The sequence below is a fragment of the Manis pentadactyla genome, chromosome 3 (genome assembly GCF_030020395.1).
Source record: "Manis pentadactyla isolate mManPen7 chromosome 3, mManPen7.hap1, whole genome shotgun sequence".
Lineage (NCBI taxonomy): Eukaryota > Metazoa > Chordata > Mammalia > Pholidota > Manidae > Manis > Manis pentadactyla.
The window spans coordinates 61285229-61303111 of NC_080021.1; positions in this window are offsets into that span (position 1 = coordinate 61285229).

The following is a 17883-nucleotide window of genomic DNA, read 5'->3' on the forward strand; positions in this document are numbered from 1 at the left end:
TTGTGATAATAAGGAATTATATTTGCTATTTGTAACACTTTCTTCTTCTTGCTTTCTTCCCTACTGGCCGCCCCATCACAGCCTCAGTCATGAGTCCTTCTCAGCTCCCTGGCTGCATGGGAGTGCTGCGATTTAGCCTTTCGTCTTTTTTCTCCATCTCCTCTCTTTCACCAAGTGACCACATCCATTCCCATGGCCTCAAATATCATCCATTCTCTAGAGTTTTCAGCCATAAAAAGAAAATAAATCCTACTATTTGCAACAACATGGATGGAGCTAGAGGGTATTATGCTCAGTGAAATAAGCCAGGTGGAGAAAAAGGAATACCAAATGATTTCCCTCATTGTGGAGTATTACAAAGCAAAACTGAAGAAACAAAACAGCAGCAGACTCACACACTCCTAGAAGGGACTAGCAGTTACTAAGGGACGCAGTTGGGGAGGGTAGCTCAGACCTCTGCAGACTTAGATTCCAGGTTCCTAGACAGAGTGTTTCATACTTCCCAAGCGGATATACGTAATAGGCACCCAAAACTCAGCATGTTCAAAATAAACTCCTCCTATTAACTTCTCAAATCTGTGATTCCTTCCAAAGATTCTCAGCTTTAGTAACAAGCAATTCCATTCTTTCTGTTATTCAGGACAAGATAATTCTTGATTGTTTTCTTTCCTTCACACTCCACATGATATGCCATCAGCAAATCCAGTGGCACTGCTTTCAACATATCTAAAAACCAGAGCCCTTTTTGTCACCTTTGTCATGATCACTTTAGTCTGAAGAACATGACTATTTGTCTGGCTATTGCATTGCCATTCACTGCTCTCCTTTATTCTGCCTTTGCTCCTACAGTCCACACCAGTACTGCAGCCAGAGGGGTCTTTTAAAAAACAAAAGTGAGATCATGTTACTTCTCTGATCAGTCTCCCTCACGGTTAATCCAGAGTTCTTCTTTTGGCTTAGAAATGCCTGCCTGGCTTATCTCCCGTTTTTCTGATCTGTTTACAACTTGTCATTTGCTCCACCCTAGTCTTACTGAATTTTTTGCTGTTTATTAAATAAGCCATGTTGACTTCACTGCCTGAGATGCCGTTTCCTCAGATATACTCAGTTTTCACATGTTTCTGCACAGATGGCATTTTATCAGAGAGTTTTCCCAATCACTCATTTAAAGGTGCACCACCTCCATCATTCATGTGACCACAAGTTCTATTTCCTTATTTTATTTTTCTTTCTAGTATATATCATCATTTGTCATACTATTTGTTTTTTGTCTTTCATTCCCACCAAAGTATCCATGAAAACAGACCTTCATGTCTTGCTTTTCTCTACACCAACAACAGTGTGAGGAATAAGCAGATGCATAATAAGTATTTGTTAAATGAGTTAACTGTGTTTTTTCTATGTGGAGGAAACCACAAAGCTTTCCATAGTCTAGGTGACATTGAAGAATGGGCAATTGAGATAAGATATGAAATTATTGAAGAAAGAATGTAAATTACTTGCTATTTATGTGGCCTCCTTTAAGCCCATCTGTAAACTGGGAACAGTGACATCTACCTAGTCTATTGCAAAGGCTTGATATGAGCATTAAATGGAATAATATCTAGGAAACATTTGGATTCTACCCAATATTACAACATCCAGTCTTTAAATAACCATGTTGTGCATGAGAAGTTCTTTGTGCTTCACCAAATCACATGTTTTATTTTGTCTACACTTCCTGGTCAGTAAAAGATTCATTAATATAACCTTGGAATATTTCTTATTAGAAAACATCACTTTTTCTTTCAACATTTTCTTCTTTAATTTTATTAAAGTATCATTGATATACAATCTTGTGATGGTTTCACATAAACAACATTGTGGTTTCAACATTCACCCATATTATCAAGTCCTTACCCCCTCTGTTGCAGTCACTGTCTATCATTGTAGTAAAATGCTATAGAGTCATTATCTGTGTTCTCCATGCTGTACTGCCTACCCCATGACCTATCTATATTGTGTGTGCTAATTATAATTTCTCTAATTCTCTTCTCCCTCCCTCCCTACTCACTCTCTCCAACTGCGTCCCTTAGTAACTGCTAGTGCCTTCTAGGAGTGTGTGAGTCTGCTGCTGTTTTGTTTCTTGAGTTTTGCTTTGTAATACTCCACAAATGAGGAAAATCATTTAGTATTTGTCTTTCTCTGCCTGGCTTATTTCACTGAGCATAATACCCTCTAGCTCCCTCCATGTTGTTGCAAATAGTAGGATTTATTTTCTTTTTATGGCTGAATAATATTCCATTGTGTATATGTACCACCTCTTCTTTATCCATTCATCTACTGATGGACACTTAGGTTGCTTCCATATCTTGGCTATTGTAAATAGTGCTGTGATAAACCTGGGGATGCCTATGTCTTTTTTGAATCAGGGATCTTGTTTTCTTCAGGTAAATTCCTAGGAGTAGAATTACTGGGCCAAGTGGTATTTCTATTTTTAGTTTTTCTGAGGAAACTCCATATTGCTTTCTACAATGGTTGAACTAATTTACATTCCCACCAACAGTGTAGGAAGGTTGCCCTTTCTCTTCATCCTCACCAGCATTTATTGTTTCTTGTCTTTGGGATGTTGGTCATTCTAACCTGTATGAGGTGCTATCTCACTGTGGTTTTAATTTGCATTTCCCTGATGATTAGTCATATCACTTTAAGAGAAATTCAAATATCAATTTCATATGCTTGTTGGTCATCTATATTTCTTCTTTGGACAAATATCTGCTCAGATCCTCTGCCCATTTTTTAATTGGATTATTTGTGTTTTTGGTTGTTGAGGCATGTGAGTTCTTTATATATTTTGGATGTTAACCCTTTATCAGATAAATTATTTACAAATATATTCTCCTGTACTGCAAGGACGCCCTTTTGGTTTGCTAATGGTGTCCTTTGCTGTATAGAAGCTTTTAAGTTTGATGTAGTCCCATGTGTTCATTTTTTCTTTTTTTCCCTTGCCCAAGGAGATGTGTTCAGGAAAAAGTTGCTCATGTTTATATTCAAGAGATTTTTGCCTATATTTTCTTCTATCAGTTTTATGGTTTCATGATTTTCATTCAGGTCTTTGATCTATTTTTAGTTTACTTTTGTGCATGGAGTTGAACAATAATCCAGTTTCATTCTCTTACATGTAGCTGTCCAGTTTCTACAACAGCAGTATTGAATAACATTATTATTAATAACCTTGAAGAACATTTTGAAGGCATGCCAAATTTCAGAGGTGCTGAAATCCTAGGAAGAAGAGCTAATTCAGTGAATTATGAAATTAATGTTGATGAGCTCAACCATGAGCCAAGATCATTTGCTGTGCAAAAGGGAAGAGATCTGAACTTTGACATCATGCTAGTTATTTCACACATGCTATTTCACAACAAAACTAAACAACTAGAAATTACCATACTCTTATACAAACATCGAAACTGAGTGTCAGAGAAGTTAAATGACTTTATTAAGGTCACAGAGGTAATACAATATTGACTGGATGCAAATAGATAACTCTTTAACTTTGAAGTTCATGCTCTTTCCACTATGTTGTTAAGATTCTATGGTGGAGTGTAAAAAAATAATAGATTCAAAATGAGCATTAAGTAGCAACACAGATAAAAATTGGCATTACCTTAAAACATTTGATATGGCTTTCAAAAAGTGACTAAACTAAAGCTCAGATTGTGTTGAGAGATTGATGCATTGATAGAGATGGAGATGCAAACTCAATTCTATATTGCACTGGTCAGACCGTTCCTGCAATTATGTTTAAATCTGGCTGTTGTACTTTAAAGGTCACAGAAAAAAATGAAGATTACTCCAGGGAAAGTAACCAGGATAAAGTGTAATTTTCACAAAAAATATACTAAGAGAAATGGCTGATGAAATTCGGGAAGTATTAACTGGGTAAGAGGGGTTAGGAGTTACTAGCAGTCATATAGACCAGAAATTTCATTCAGTATGGCTCCAAAAATAAAACTATAACTCTGTGCAGAAGCTGTTCCTTGGTGAAATACACTACTTTGGGAGTTGTTGAGTTGTCTGTAACTGGAGGAGGTCAAGGAGAAAGGAAACAAATCCAGATGATCATGGTAGGGACATTTTAAAAGAAATTCAAATGTCAATGAAGAGATTGAAAAAGATAAACTTTGGGTCTCTTCTGACATGTGCATTTCATGCTTTGTTAGAAAAGACTGTCAGTCTACATCTGTCCATTAGAGGGTTGAAGGTCAGCAATTAGGTAACTATCTCATCCTTCTTATAATGATAAATATTTATTTAATTAAAATGTTATCTGAATCTCAGCTGAAGCCTTCCTGCTCCCCAAGAGTAAGGTAACATAGACTTGAACCTCACATTCTATGCCCTGAGACAATTCAAGATATTTTGTAATGTGAATTTTTGGAGAGGAAGGTGGGTCAGGAGAAGTTTGCGTTCTTTGTTTCCAGGTCCCTGAGCTAGCACAGAATTGAAACTGTTTCCAAAACAATACAAAAGAAAAACTCCCACAAACAATGAGTTTAGAGAAATGTAGTAAAATTTAATAAAATTTAAAGGTGGGGAGGTGGAGAGGAGGCAGGGTTTATATTACAGCAAAGTAACTAAATTAGGCATGAGATATCTCTGATTTTGCAATGTTCTTGGGCCACTCAACCAAAGGGGTATGCCACTGGACCTTTAGTTAGCGTTGGCCTCCTTGGAAAACTCAATGACCCTTCTCTCTCTTCCTTCCTCCCTGATCCCATCTCTCCGCCTCATTTCTTACCTCAGAAATGTCCTCAGGAACTAGTTTTTTTCCACCCTTTGAGTCAGTTCTCTCCAGCTCTCAGACTCCGAAATTAATCTCAAACTTACTAAGGTGCGCTGTAGAGTTGAAGGACCTGCTTGTGATAGAAATATTCATCTTTAGAAAGAGTAGTAGCATTAAAGAGTATTTACTAACATTTCAAATTTTATTATTTTGATCATCATATAGTAGAACTGATTTCTTAAAATATTAAAGATGTAAAGAGAGTTTTTGTCAAACCCCATATTCCAAGATTAAATGGAGACAGCACCATGTATTGATCTGGAGGCAAACGGACCTTGTTTCCATCTTTGTTTCAACCTGACTGGCTGTGCCACTTTGGGCATGTTACTTGATTTCCCTAATTTTTTATTCTCTTATTTCAATATATGATCATGGTGTTGTCTAGGGGAAGTTAAATAATACATATAGAGCACTTAGCATACTCCTTGTCTTGTGGTCAGTGTTCCGTAAGTGTTAACCCCCGTTAAGTTTCCTCACTCAAAACTCTTATTAAATTTTATAAACTCATGTTATGTTTTTCAATGTCCACTGAAAATTTGGCTTGAAAGGCTCTGAAGAGTGTACTAAGGATATTTACCACCAATATTTTTTCTTCTGCCTATCATTTCACAAACTGTCACTGAGATTTCTTGAAAATACACTTCAATGGTTTTCTGTATTGAAGGCAATTTATTTGACTGGCAGAATGATAGAGGAACTATTAGTAAAATACATTTCACCAATTTCACAACTCTCCCTGGTAGCATATCAAAATTTGATATTGTGGTTCTAAATAATAAAGTTGACCTTTGGCAAAACTGTAAATTAGAAATTGTTTAATTTAGTACCAACTTTCTTTTTGCTAAATCCTAATCAAAACTGAGACAAATTTCCAACCCTGTGCTGTTGGATAGGATAGCTACTATCACATGTGACTGTATATATTTAATTAAAATTAATAAAATTTAAAATTCATCTCCTCAGGTCGATTAGTAACATTTCAAGTGCTCCAAGGCCATGTGGCCAGTGGACACTATTTTGGAGAGTATGCACATAAAGCATTTCCATTATTGCAGAAAATTCTGTTGGATGGTGCTATTCAGGACTCTTAATAACTGGTATCCTTCCTTGGTGGAGCACCTTTTAACTGCTTCGTTTTTAGGTATCGTTACTCTAATGCCTCCTCCCTCTGAGATTTTCCTGTTTTTTGTTTTATATTATCAACTAACAGGAAGTCAGTTGCTGAGGTGCTCAAGAAAATGAGCTCTGGAATCATTTCCAGGTAAATGAATGGCTAACTTTTCATCTTCTAGAGCAGCAATTATTTCAGAGAGAGGTCCTAGGATGGTTGCTATCATAATCAACTGCAATAGTTATTTGAATTTGAAATTTTGGGGCTTCATATTAGACCTTCTGAATCTCTGTTTTGAATCCGGTTTCTCAAGCATTGTTATGAAATGCTGAAGTCTGAGAATAATTGCTTTTTACATTGTGTACACTTATTTGCTAGGCTAAAGAAGTGGATTTTCCTTGGAAGAATAAAGCTTAGGCTGCCAAGAATTATGCATTTGTAGCGTAAGACTCTTCTTTTTAGAGAGAGATCCAAAAATTGTATTAGCATCTGGCCTCCCAAAATAGATTTGAACCTACTTAGCTCCTGTATTACATTCTCCTGATTTTCACTGAACAGTAGGTAGTTAAGAGAATGGACTTTGGAATCAGACAATTTGAGTTTAAAATACTGTGTATATTTTTTAATTGTTTCATACTTTAAAGTTATAAATTTGTGCATAGTTATAATTAAATAAAATAGACTTTTAAAAAATGCAGATTATCCATTTCTTGAAAAATATAATGGACTCAATAATAGATACAAAGATTTATTGAAAAGTCAACTTAAAAAAAATGATTAAATTAGTCAAAGACCTATACCCTCTACCAGCTTCCTCTTTCCACAAAAATACATACACACACATACATTCCCAGGCTCAGATAGTCTTATATGTGAATTTGATTAAATTTTTATGGAACAGATAATTCATATGTAATTTAACTTCTCCTAAACATAGAAAAGTGCCAGACCATCAAATTCATTCTCTGAAAATAACATAACACTAATGTCAAAACCAGTAAAACAACAGTGAAAAGTGAACAAAAAATATATAGTCATCAATCTACTTTTTCAAATATTTCTAAACAAAATATTAGCAGATCAGATATAGTGGTATATTGAAAATGTGATACTTTATAACCTAATAGGATTTGTAGTAATAAGAATATAACTATGGTTTCAGATTAAGAAATCCACCAAAGTAATTTACTCATTACTAAAAAAGAGAAAATAAATATAATCAACTCAGAAGATCCTGAGAATGTTTCAATAATATTCATTCCTCATTTGTGAACACTATTTTTGTTTTAGTTAGCTTAACATGGAAGGAAAATTCCCTAACTTGATGAAGAGTATCTATCAGAGACCAAAAATAGCTATCAACATTAATAGTATATACTAGTAAATATTAAAGTTTGTATAAATAATGTCTGCTTTTGCTACTGTTATTAAACATTATTCTGTGGGTCTTAACGAATAGGATAAAAAAAAGAACCATGATTATTATCTGAAAGGAAGAGAAACATTTATTATAATAGAAAAATGACAAGAGAGATTAGTAAATTACAAGATAAACACACACAAATCAACAGTTTCCTATAATTTACAAACAAACAATCAGAAAATTTAATGAAATAACCAAATACATAGGAAAATATGAAGCCTATATAAATTAAACTATGTTTTTACTGAAAGACAAAAGTGAAGAACTGATTAACTGGAAAGTCATCTTAAGTTCCTGGAAAGTAAGATGTAATAGTAAAGAGATCCTAATTATTCTGAATATTAGTCTAAAAGTCTACCTAGGGAGTTGGTCCTGAGTTTATCTAAAAAAACAGCCAAGGAAATTTTGCATATAGTAATAATGAAAAAATACTTGGCCTATCAGATATCAAAATACATTCTAAGTGACAGTAATTAAATTATGTGGTCAGGTACAGACAAAAGGGACCCAGAAAAACAAGCACTTATAGGTGAAAATTCAGTAAATAATGTGAAAAAGAATAAGTGGAAAGGAAAAAATGTGCAAAAAATAATACTGAGCTCTCTCACTACACATTTGGGAAAAAATGGAATTAGGATATTATATGACACTGCACTTAAAGACTACAAGAAATAAAATAAAAGTAGCAACAAAAAAAAAATGGAGAAGAGGACTGAATATAAAGCGAAAGTGAATCTTAGAAAATAGAAGAGAAAAACATTGATAAATAAGATTACACAAAATTGAAGAGTCTCTACTCTGTAAAAGATTCTATAAACAAAGTCTAAGGAAAAGTACATTTAAAAATGTATCTCAGATGTATAAGAGATATCCATATATAAATTCTCTGAATCTAATTCATATGTATATAAAAATAAAATCATAGAATAGCTAACACATATAATTATATATTATATAAATTGGAAAATATATTCTACAAATACTTGATAAAATGTTGCTATCTTTTATACAAAAATAACTCCTACCTGAAAAAAAGCAATTCATTACAGAAAGATATTTAAGGCTAAAAAGACTTTAAAGGATCCTAAACCTCACTAATGACAGATAAATGTTAATAAGACAATATTAAGGTAACTTTTTTGTACATTAAATTGACAAGAAATTTAAATTCTGACAATACACAATGTTAATAAAAACATGGAGCACTGTGTAATAATAGAACTAATAAAATTTCAAATATTCAATCCATTGACATAGCAATTTCACTCCTAGAAGTACATTTTACAGGTAGTACATGTAGAATACAATGCAATAATTTGCAAAAGCAAAAATTTGAGATAATCTAAATGTATATCAATAAAGAAAATGGCTAAATAAATAATTGTATGTTCATCCATGAAATATTATACAGCTATGGAAAGGAATATGCTGTCATAGAAAGATCTCCATAGTTACTGCTTGAAAAAGTAATGTATAGAGAAAAAGGCATGGTGTGATCCCATTTCTGTTATTAAAAATGACAAAATGAACCACGTCTACCCAACTCTACATTATATTTGAAAAGTATCCCAGCTGACTCTCAGAAGTACAAGAAATATCCAGTTATTTATTGTTCTTGAATCTAGTTAAACCTGATTCTAGCCCCTATCTTACTTGTTTCATGGTCAATTCAATAGCATCTGAATTGGGTCCTGCTCCACTTTCACTGGTTACTTCCCCCTATATGGGATGAAGTTCTAATCTTCAGTTTATCGTGGTCAACATTGACCATGTTATTTTTCAAGCCAGGAATAAACATTTGAAACATCTCTGCACATGCAAGGAAGAGAAATCCTTGTTGAAGTAGAAAGCTCTTGTTTGGGCTCTGCCTTTTTAACACAGCCCATGTAGTCATCCACTGGGAAGTTTGGGCATGTGGGGTGGCTAGGCTCAGACAGTAGGGGTTCCATCTCCACTCACACAATCCCCAGACTTCTGCTCTTTAGTTTGGGTAAAATTGTGCTCTCTCCTCTAGTGGACTTCAAAGATTCTTCCTTTTCCCTCTAGTTTCAAAGATACTCAATAATTACATGAATTAAAGTTAGTACAAAAGATTAGAATTAACTATCTTGAAGTCACTTCTGCTTTTATCCTTGAAAAATAATAAATATTGAAGAAAAGGAATATAAGCTCTGAGTAAGTGGTTGAACTGAAGGGTGGGGGTGGGGATGTGGGTGAGATATAGAATGGAGGAAGGGAAATAGGGAACAGAAACACATTCATATCTAGTATATCCTGACGTTGTGACTGAGTATGTTTAGAGACAAAGATTTGGAGTGATACTCAGCAATAATTAAACATCAGTACCTCTTAGTTGTGAGTTTGGGGGTGTGGGTGGTACCTCTACTTTTAACTTTATGTGTAGTGGTAATATCTCAAATATTTGCAAGAATTTGCTCCTTTTGTGAATTAGACACAGATTAACTTGAGAAATAAAACAGAGAAAACAAAAGGATTTCTATAAAACTTTAGTTTATGACTATTAGGTTTATAACTAAGCTAAGGAAATCACCTAAACTCACTGAGATAGTGTGCCCACTCAGTTGATAGAGATACAGAAGTGAAAGCTTGGATGTTTACTTGAGTAAGTAAAAATACTTTATTACTATTTGAAAAATAAAATGGCAATAAGGAAAAAATATAAATATAGCACATATGTTTGCAAACAAAGCCAAAGGGGCAGGATATGTTTTCTGGAGTGGTTGAGGACCTTGGGCAGGGGATTAATCTCAGACAGAGATCTACTTTCCCCATGGGGGAAAAAAAATTGGTATGCTTGGGGACACTGAGAAATGTAGTGAGCCATCACATGGTGCTTATTAGTCTCAAGACTATTAGAAACACAACAAGCAGGTTTCTAACAAGCTAGTTTTGATTTACTTTATGACAATTTCTTCTTGTGCAGTAAAATATAGGACTTAAAATTTGAAAGCCAGACAGAAGGACATACGTTTGCCTATGAATCCAAAAGTTCTTTGTTCTAGGGAATAGGAGGGGCAAAGAGCCAAATAACCAGAGACATTTTGAAAAAGTAGTTCCTTCAGTGGAGGGATAGAGATTTTATAGGCTTTAAACCACAATCTGAAAACTACATGAAACTCAGGAACCTGAATGTAAGGATCTAGTTTAGGAAAGGACATTTTGTTTCTTAACCGAAAGGAAGTTTATGCCTCCCAGTTGGACCATAGAAAGATAAAACTAAGAACTAAAAAATTATTTTTTTAAAGTCCCAACTGATGGTATTTGAACAAATGAGCCACCAGCAACAACAAAGAAAGAAAGGCATGACTAACTCAGCACGAATTGACTCATGGTGCATTATTACATTATCAAAATTAGAAAATTCCATCATTTCAAAGGATTGAAATAGTAGGATAGTATAGTGGTATTAACAAAATGCTGCCAGATTCATGCTTTTTAAATACATTGTTTTGCTGACAAAATTATGAACAAAACAAAATTGCTGGCTCAGGGGCCTGCCCTGCTCTTTGACCACATCTCCTGCTATGTCCTTGCCTTCCCCTCTTTGTCCTGCTCCAAGCATTCTGTCCTTGTTTCTCTTCTTTGTACAGACCGCAGTCTGCCTGGGAGATGTTACTCTTTGAAAACAAACAACTAAATTCAAATGTGGTTTGCATGATATCTGGATTAGGACCAATGACCCAAAGTCAGTGAGTTGGAAGGGACATGCTCTCTTAATGTCAGTGTTTGCCACTGTGATAAGGCCATTCTCATTCAACACTCTCCAAGGAAGGTGTGACTTTTAACTCTGTAATACATGTAAGACAACTGAGGAGAACTCAGAGCAAAGAGTAAAACTGTGTTCTTAGCACTATTCTATACTAATTCCTCTAGATTATATATGAGTTGGGCTGATATGTATATAAGTGAAGATCCTTTGCAGACCTATAGATTAAAAAAAACTTAAGAGTTTTTTTTTTGCAATGGTTGGCATAAGGTTTTGCTCATTTTCAATATAATTCTTTGGCAGTATACACACACACACACACACACACACACACACACACACACACTAGAGTACTATCCATGTTTTCCCCCAAAGCTATAAAAAGTTTACCTAATCTAAAAAAGATATTCAGCTTCACATCTTATGAGATCCTATATAGTTTTAATATCTGTCCTGCCCTGCAGCTATCTCCCAACAATAAACTATACATATGAATCACAGTGTAAGGGGAAAATAAAGATATATAGTGACACCAATATGTGAAAATAAAACATCAGGAAATGCAGTGAAAATATTAATAAATTCAGTGAAAATTAAGTCACACTTTGACATTATGTAGACAAAAATAAATGAATAATTAGCTCAGTTGAATAGATAATTTTGGTTCTGCTTGAAAATGAAATTACATGAAATGTTCTAACTATCGTTTCCAGGTTATTCTATTGTGAATATGCTCATTTAAGTTTAGACATAGGTCTGTTTACCAATAGGTTGAGTATAAATAAATGCTGAAGTTTGTGCAAGGGATTATATTCTACTCAAAGGAGCAATAAATCAGTTCTGTGTTACCAAGGTTTTCTTTCTAACAAGTATGTATTAGAATATCAGTCTGGGAATGATGTAATGGTTGTAAGATGTTCATGTATAATGGTCAGTAACTCAAATCTCCTGATCATATTAAACAAGTAGATTCATCTAAAAATACTCTCTTGTAAGTACTAGTAACGGTGAAATAGAAGCAGCCAAGAGAAATTTTGGCATGCAGCCTCACAGTAAAGTAGATGGTGAAAGACATAAGAAATCCCAGAGATGGATCATGAGGATGGAAACTGTAGCAGCCTTGAAAAAAGTTAACTTGGAGGAGATATGTGGGATTTGTCTGGAGGACCTGTGGACAGGTGGAAAAGGGGCCACTGAGAAGAGAAAAACATGTGCCTCCATTCTTACTTTGTTTGTAAAATTTTTTATTATGGTAAAATATATATAAAGTTTACCATTTTAACCATTTTTTAATGTACTATTCAGTGGCACTAAGTATACTGGCAGTGTTGTGCAACCATCACCACTATCCATCTTCAAAACTTTTCCATCATCCCCAAGTGATTCTCCAGAAGTGTAAACAAAAATTCCCATTCTCTTCCCCTCAGGCCATGGTAACCACTATTCTACTTTCTGTCTCTGTGAATTTAACTTTTCGAGGTACCTTATAAGCTATAGACTGAATGTTGTGTCTCCCCCAGATTTATATGTTACATCTTAATCCCCAATGTGATGGTGTCAGGAGGTGAGCCTTTGGTAAGTGATTAGGTCAGGAGGGCACAGCCCCCATGAGTTGGATTAGGGCCCTTATAAAAGTTGTGTCAGAAGTTCACTGTCCCTTTTGCTGTGTGAGGACACAGCAAGAAGATGACTGTCTGTGAACCAGGAAGTGGGCTGACACCAGACATCTGATATGCCAGTGCCTTGGTCTCAGACTTCTTAGCTTCCAGAACTGAGAAATAAGTGTTTGATCTTTATAAGCCACTTGGTCTATGGCATCTTGTTACAGTAGCCTGAACAGACTTGATATCGTATAAGTGGAGACATACACTATTTATCCTTTCGTATATCTGGTTTATTTCATTTAACATAACATTCCAAATTTCATCCATGGTATAGCATATATCAGAATTTCATTCCTTTTTAAGGATGAATAATATTCACTTGTATGAACACATCACATTTTGTTTTTCCATTCACCTGTTAATGGATATTGGGTTGCTTTCACCTTTTGTTCATCATAAATAATGCTGCTATTCAAGTAGCTGTCTGAACACTGCTTTCGATTCTTTTGGTATATACTCAGATGTTTTTTTTTTAATTTTTAAAACTTTTTATTGAAATATAAAATACAGATTGGTGGGCAGATCATCAGTGTATAGATTGTTGAATTGTCCTTGATCAAACACCCATGTTCTCAGAAGGCAGATCAAGAAGCACAATCTTACCTGCTCTTCAAACCCCACCACTTCCAGTTCCTATCTCTCCATGGGAATGCCCAGCCCTTTTAACTCCTTATATCTGTTTTGTCTGATTTTGAACTCTATATAAATGGAACCATATAATATATACTCATTTTTCTTCACTTGATAGTATGTCTGTGAGACTATTAAACTTCCTTCTCTGAGGTTAACATTGAATTTGTGAGATCTTAGAAATCCATATTGTCACATGTAGTTTTAGTTTGTACATTCTCTCTGATACATATTCTTTCATTATGTGAATATCGCATAATTTATATGCTTATTTCATGATTGATGAGAATTATGCCTCCATTCTTACATAAAATGCAGGTGGTTGAGAGTCTCTGTAGAGGGAAACAGGATGTTGAGCTTCAGGCCCTACCAATTTTCTTTTTAGGATTGTAAGAAAAGAAATCAATGAGGCAACTATTTATTTTGTCTTATAAAAAAACAATCAATTACTATTTGACTTTCAGCCTATATATTGGCTTCTCTTTGATCTGCCAGTACCCTCACTCAGCTGGGGCTTCCTGATGAGTAGAGAAATTCTCTTCCCTTTTTATCCTTCCCTTAGGGATACCTACCCAGGACATCTGGTAATTTTTATTCTCCCCTCAGTATCAAAGGTGATCCAATATTATATGTTTTAATGTGGATGCTGTTTAGAGATCTTGACAGTCGGATTGTCTTCCAAAGAGCTGAGGTGGGCTGGCGGTGAGGTGTTGTGAGGAAGCGCAGGTGTCCAGCCTGAGAAGGCGTCCCTGCTTCTTCCGTCACGGCCACAGAGGTTATGACCCTTGGTCCATCCAGTGGGTTCCTTTGACTCAATTCTTCCTCCAAACTTCTTCATTCTACCAGTACCAGACCATGAGATTCTAGGGGGATTCACCTTTTTTCCTACACAATTATCCTCAGAGGGATTCTAACATGTCCCTCTAGTTTCTACAGCCCCTTCCTCCCAGCTCCCACTCCTATCTTTGGTGACGATGTTAAAGAGCTGAATATTTCAAACACATGGTCCAGGATGTCTTCTGCCTTAAAGTATTTGCCCTTAGGAGTACTCCTTTTGAATCAATAGTATATGGCATAGACCTACTGTTTGTTTTACCAACAGTTATTTTATATTTTGGATTACCGAGAAACTAGATTATGGAATAAAGAGAGAACAGCTAAATATCTTCAAGCTTCTGGGTAAATTGGATTTAGAGCTTCTGTCTTTATGGATCGCAACAACGAGTGCTATTCCTGTTGGTTCACTTTACATTATGGCATGAGATTCAGTGCAAAGAACATGTGTGCCATGGATTGAATTGTATCCCCTCCCCACCAAATTCCTATGTGGAAGCCCTACCCCAATGCGACCGTATTTGGAGACAAGGTTTTTAGGAGGTAATTAAGGTTGCATAAGATCATAAGAATGGGACTGTAGTATTGGTGGCCCTATAAAAAGAGGAAGAGAGAGATCTCTCTTTTGCCACCATGTGAGGACACAGCAAGAGGGGGGCCATTGTGAGCCAGGAAGAGAGTCCTCACCAGGAACCAAATCTTCCAGCACCTTGATTTTATATTTCCCAGCCTCTAGAACTTTGAGAAATACATTTCTGTTGTTTAAGCCAGCCAGCCTGTGACATTTTGTTTTGGCAGCAGGAGCTGACTGATACAATGTATCTTACAGCTGGAGCTCTGTGCCTTTAGATGAGTTCCTTCTGCTCTTTGAGACTGAGTTTTCTAATTTGTAAATTGGCAGTAATAATACTCATTTCACACAAGTAGCTGGGAGGATAAATGAGACAGCATATCCAAAGTATGATGGCTACAGAATAAATTCTTAAAATATTACTTCCCTCCTCTTTCCATTCTTTGTTTCTTATCACCTGAGCACAATTGTAAAATATAAAGGGAAACATAATGTCTGAGATACCAGTTTTCAAACAGATGCAATAATAATAATAGCTAAAAATTAGTGCCTACTGATTATGGATCAGGCACTATACCTAATAATTTATTTGCATTATCTTGTTGAGTTCTCACAGAATACTGTAAAATAAATACTGTTATTCTCTTTAACAGATCAGGAAACTGAGGCTCAGAGAAGACAAGTAACTTCTCAACTTTACATAGTTATTGTAGAGTGGAGCTGGGATTCACACCCATGTCACTCTGAGTCTCTGGGCTATGTTCTTAATCATTTTCTTATTCCCAAGTATGTGATTATTGCTCATTCAACCCAAAGGGCACATGAGGTTCAATCACTGCTCTCATGCACCTCACTATCTCATAGGAAAGGCAGAAGTGAAAATCAATAATTAGTAAATAGTATGATAAATGTTAAATTTGCACAGGATGGTATTGAGAACAGCGGAAGATGCCAACTGTCTGAGGAGGTCAGAAAATAGTTGCAGAATCAGTTTTCTGGCCTGACAAGGTGCACAAGGACATTTTAGGCTGAATGAATAGGCACAGACGCATAAAGGCAAGTCTCATTGGAGACCTACATATAGTTCTGGGTGCCTGGAGTAAAGGAAACAAACTAGGGAAATGCAGTAAATGAAGCAGGAGAGGTTTGTAGAGACCAGATTATGAAGAACATTTATATGACATATGCAGGCATTTAAATTCTCTGCTACAGAATGTATGTGTTAAAAAGCCATTCTTGTATGTCTTCCCCCTTGAGACAGTGCTTCCTCATAGAAAAGTCTGTGTCCTTTTTATCTTTGTATCCAAGGCCTAGCAAGAGTGGTTACTCAAAAAATATTTGTTGAGTGAAAAAAGAAATGGATGAATGAGAAAAAGAATAGCATTAAGCACATCATAAAATATACTTTGACTGCAAGCATACAGGGTTGGAGGGTGCCAAGAATGGGGTGATAAATAACAGTGAGAAGGGAATTATGCTTCAAAGGCAGAGTGAGGAAGATTTTTGGGCAGTTAATCAAGGGAGGGACTGGCATTGACCAATACAGAACACTCAGAGGGTTGACTGGGGACAGGGTGAGATGGGGTGCAAGAAGAAGCTGGTTTCAAGAGAATACAGTTGGGTTTTGGATATGTTGAGTTGGAAGTGGTTGGAACCTGTAAGTTAAGATTTTTGGATGCAACTTGGCTTTGGAAGCTAGAGCTATGGTCATGTGGCAATACCTGATAAAGCTGAGAGAGTATGTGTGTGGAGACTAGAGAGTTCTGAGTTCAAACCTTAGGAATGAATCAATATTTTATATGCATCCCAGAGATTAATACTTGGTATAGAATCTTGTTTCTTCTCATCAATGGTAGAGAAAGGGGAACCTAGAATGTGGGCTCAGGAGGACTAAGAATAAGATGAATCTTGTGGCATGAAATCTAAGGAAAATTCAAGAGGGTATGTATTTAACAACATTACACTCTGCAGAAAGGTGTAAATTTAGCACCATTTGCTATGTGTTGTTTGGCAGTATATTTATTGGAGAAATTATATGATAGCTACAGAATTAATTTTAAAATAACTTTAAGGGTCTGCTTTGCTTGGTGCTATATTTTTTTCTCATGAGTTAGATGCATTTTATATTCAGCAGTGGAAATGGAGCATTTTAAAAAAGTAAATCATACCCACAAGTGACATGTTCATGAAAAGAAAAAAATGAAGGCTGTTAATGCAGTGTAATACCAGGAGGATACAGGGAATGCAATTGCTTGCTTGTGCAAGGCATCATTAAGTAAGCTGTTGGTAGGTGCAAAAAATAAGATACCCACATGGAAATTTCAGAGCGACTTAGGGTTCTGACTTTTCTAAGGGAAATGCTTTTTTGAATGACAATGGGAATATAATACCTCATGAAAATGTGGGAATAGACTTATAGTCTCTGAATAGAATGAACTTATTACAAATAGAAGCATCACTGAAGATTCAGCATAGCAATCCATTTACAAAAATAAGGATTATTTATATGGTTGTGAAAAGCAGTTAAATTTAATTTTTTTGCATCTTAAATTTTAATTGAATTTTTAACATATTTGTTGAGACTAAGAATTTGTGTATCTATTTTATGTAAGGTGTTCTATGAAGAGGAAAAAGAAATCCATAGCTTTTTAAAAAAACTTTAATGGAAGTATAATACATATAAGAAAAGTGCACATAAGTATGCAACTCAATGATTTTTTCACAACCTGAGCATGGCTGTAAAATCAACACCCAGACCAAGAAGCAACATCAGCATTACCAGAGATGTTTTCTATGTACTCCCTTCCAATCACTAAGACTAAACACCCTGTCTTCTACAACATAAAATCTAAATTTTTAAACACTACGTTTTCTACCAGAAAATGTACAATAGTTCATTGATGATGGTTCATTTACTGGCTCACTTGCTTTCTCCCTTGTTTAGGCTCTAAACTTGTCCATGGTGGGATTATGGCTTACCACACTCATCTTCACCAGAAGGGACTAGTGTGGCAATCGTAGCATGGAGGGCATTGCATAATTCAATTCACTAATAAAGGTGGAAGCAATGGGAGCAAAGAAAACTGGAGGACAATTGG